The following is a 3,791-nucleotide window of genomic DNA, read 5'->3' as shown; positions in this document are numbered from 1 at the left end:
GAGAATCTATAGCAAATGTCAATGCCTATAACATAATTAAAAGTATTCGATTCACTTACGGTAATCAAATGACTCGCAAATTCCGGAGATTTATGTAATTTTTTTTATTTTAGCACTTTTACCCAAGAAACCAATGCATACTCCATATAAAATAACAAAAAAATATTTTCACTTTTCGACATCATAAAAACCGCTAAATGTAAATTCATAAATAGAATACTGAGCCCTTAGTCACCTCGCCGCGTAGTTTAAAATAATTATATAACTGACAGGGTGAGCGATAACCTTCTTTAATTAAAGAGGATCGGTAACAATGGTCAAAATGGCGGCCCTCTTTTTTGTTTGGGCAAAAAAAAATTATCATTATTATTAGTGAAGAGAAAAAGACAACACAACGGTCGCTGCCACAATTATAATATATTACTTAACTCCCTTAAAACTAACCAACTATTTATAAAGGATACAGTGTGTAGGTACATTTATATGGATTCGTGGCGCGCGTGTGTGCGAGTGCGTACTTTGAGAGAGAGAGAGAGAGAGAGAGAGAGAGAGAGAGAGAGAGAGAGAGAGAGAGAGACAGAGAGAGAGAGAGAGAGAGTGTACTTTCCAACAAACTCGCCTACATATACTCAATATACCTCTACCAGCATAGAAAATAAAAGCAATTAATCAACAGCCATCCCAAAAATTAATTACTTACTACAAAGTAAATAATTGTTTGTTTGTTTGTATGGTGTTTTTACGTTGCATGGAACCAGTGGTTATTCAGCAACGGGACCAACGGCTTTACGTGACTTCCGAACCTCGTCGAGAGTACTTACTTAAGTGTTTTCCGATCTAAACCAAAACTGATGAAATCCGAACAGATGTCTAACGCACAGGTGTGGAGAAAAAACAAACAAACAAACTTTTTGTCATCTCTGAAGGGAAAAGAGTCATACATCAGTGCAGACAGACACCTGACCGGACCTTAATGGATGCAGGGCAAAGAAACCATGACCTGGATTGGCCTGAGGGGTACCTACCGGTCACTATAAGCCGGATCGCCTCAGTGGAATGGGATGGGAGAGGCCGCAGGTGGCTGAGAGAGAGAGAGAGAGAGAGAGAGAGAGAGAGAGAGAGAGAGTGTGTGTGTGTGTGTGAAAAAGAGAGAGAAAGAGTGTGTGCGTGTGTGAAAAGAGAGATGTGTGTGTTTATGAGAGAGAGAGAGAGAGAGAGAGAGAGAGAGAGAGAGAGAGAGAGAGAGAGAGAGAGAGAGAGAGAGAGAGGTGTGTGTGAAAAGAAAATGAGAGAGAGAGAGAGAGAGAGAGAGAAGACGAGAAGAGAGAGAGAGAGAAGAGAGGTGTGTGTGTGTGTGAAAAGAGATGAGAGAGAGAGAGAGAGAGAGAGAGAGAGAGAGAAGGTCACGCGGGACAGGTAGGTTTATAGCACGTAGGGTGTCCTGAGAAATGCCCAGGTAGAAGAAGGCCGAGGCAAATTATAAGGGCAAAAGGCAAAAACAACAACCGTCAACCGAAACAGTTTCATTCTAGCTTCCATGGCGGGTGGTGCGTGGTGTTCTGTGTTGTGAATTGTTCAAGAACTTCCATCTCATGAGATCTATAATATAAAGATACGTAAACACCTCCGACGATGAATAACGTAAGTACGAGATCCTGCCCCCAACACATTTCATCTTTAAACGATTGCTTTTTAATATTTTAAGAATCTTTCATTCAGTTTTGCACCTAAACTAAAATCAGAGGTAAGACTCCACACAGAATTACTTGTACTTTACGCGGTAAGCAAGCTTTTTGAAACAGCATACTTATGAAACAACGTACTTATTGAATTTTGTTTGTTACTTCTTCTCATACTTTGATTTAACTTTTAAAAATATAATTACCGGTAAGTCAAAAGAATAATAAGCTCAAAATACTTTCATAAGCAATATCCGCATCTATTTTAAATACTCATTCATGCAAACGTCAATCAGTGTTATGTGATTTAATTAAATTAGCCACACGGAAAATAAAGCAAGCAGTATTAGAATAACGTCTTTGCACAAACAAAACAACAAACAACAAACAACACAACAGCAGTCTTATACTGGTGGGAAACTTACCACGGATTGGGAAACCAACATAAGCCGGGTTGTTTACCCACTGGTCTTCCCACCATATCAATCCGCGGCAATTTTTTTTTTTTATGGAATAGATTTATAAGTATCCTAAAGAAGTTTAGGCTATCATTAGGTTAGCTTGGTTTCCCTTTTTATTTTCGAGTAAACGAGATCTCTTCTTTCTGTTTATACCTTTACCTCCTCTGACGTCTTCCTAACGAACACCAATATTCTTTGGAAGCTTGAATTTCAAGTCAGTGGCCCTTGTGAATGATAATAATAGTAATAATACTAATTGCAATTCACGGTCGAATTGTTGGGAAAACGGCTAAAGGTGGTATAATAAATACATACTTTTTTTCTAAGACCAAGGTCCAAAGAGGTAAGAACGTTGAGTGAGAAGTGAACGAATACAAATATAAAACTGTTCAAGTAGCATACAGTCGGGGGACAGGGATATTCAGTGTTGCTTGGGGAGGGTAGGGGTGGGAGAGAACCAACCGCCCGGCCAGTTCAGGGCACGGCGCCCTATGTTATAGTAAGATAGTAAGGTCTGGTTAGGTCACGACGTTCTATAATAGGGAAAGGTTAGGATTTCTCAAATCTATTTCTCCCTATTCTGCATCCGCTCGGAACCTACCAAAGTCGGTTTATTTATATTATTAATTTTTACCACAGTAAGCAAAATACAATGTTGCGTGAAAAGTGAATGGAGAATACATATACAAGAAGGCTGGAACCGCTGCGATTGTCGTTTGCAAATGATATACGGGAGATGAAGGTAATGAGTAGATATAACGATGAAGGGAAAACCTTGATGAGAAGGATGTAGCTTTCCCCAGTCTTTGAGGGCAGTTGAAATGTCCTTCAAATAAATACCCAGAAGGACCTTGGGCATTTGGAAGGGGAAACAGAGAAATTGGTAGCTAGATGAAGTAAAAGGGCAATTTTCTAAATAAGAGGTCTATCGTTTATTCAGTAATAACAGATGAACGTGGCAGTAATGTCTTGCTCTGATATCTATTTAAAGGGTTAAGGAGATGATCCGTTTCTAGATCTCCTTAATACTTCGCAAACTTCTTCAAGCATTTCAACCAAATTGTCTTCTCCCATACTTCCTACAAGTCAACACTACCTTGAAACAGTCTGATCTATGTTATGTAATGAGGATGATGATATCATTTAATAATAGACTGTAAAGGATGAACTCCGATGAATGAGTAGCAAAAACAAAAACAAAAAACGAAGTTACGAGATTTCAAACGTACAAGTTGTTTGTTCATACAGTAAGAATAAAGGATAAAATGTACTTTTTTGCAATGATCTTATTTTCTTATAAGTAATTCGCAAGCAACAAATCTCTCTCTCTCTCTCTCTCTCTCTCTCTCTCTCTCTCTCTCTCTCGTTACACTTACATACATTTCCTGTTTTTAAAAAATTTCATCATTACCAAGAAGACATTTTATTCTTACTAGGTCAACAAGCAACACTTACACAAAATATAGTCGCATTATTTTGAAGTAATATGAGGCGCGAGTGTTAGAGAGATACGACTCAGATACGAATGCAAAATTCCGATGGGTACCTTTCCCACCAAATCTGTTGAAAGGCCGACCTCTTTTAGCACCCTGGCTCGAGAATCACCACCTCCCATTTCCCCTTGTGGAAGTATTTGACATCCTGACTTTGC

The sequence above is a fragment of the Macrobrachium nipponense genome, chromosome 8, assembly GCF_015104395.2.
Source record: "Macrobrachium nipponense isolate FS-2020 chromosome 8, ASM1510439v2, whole genome shotgun sequence".
Taxonomy (NCBI): Eukaryota; Metazoa; Arthropoda; class Malacostraca; order Decapoda; family Palaemonidae; genus Macrobrachium; species Macrobrachium nipponense.
The sequence above is the reverse complement of the archived record's forward strand: the minus strand, read 5'-3'. Positions refer to the sequence as shown.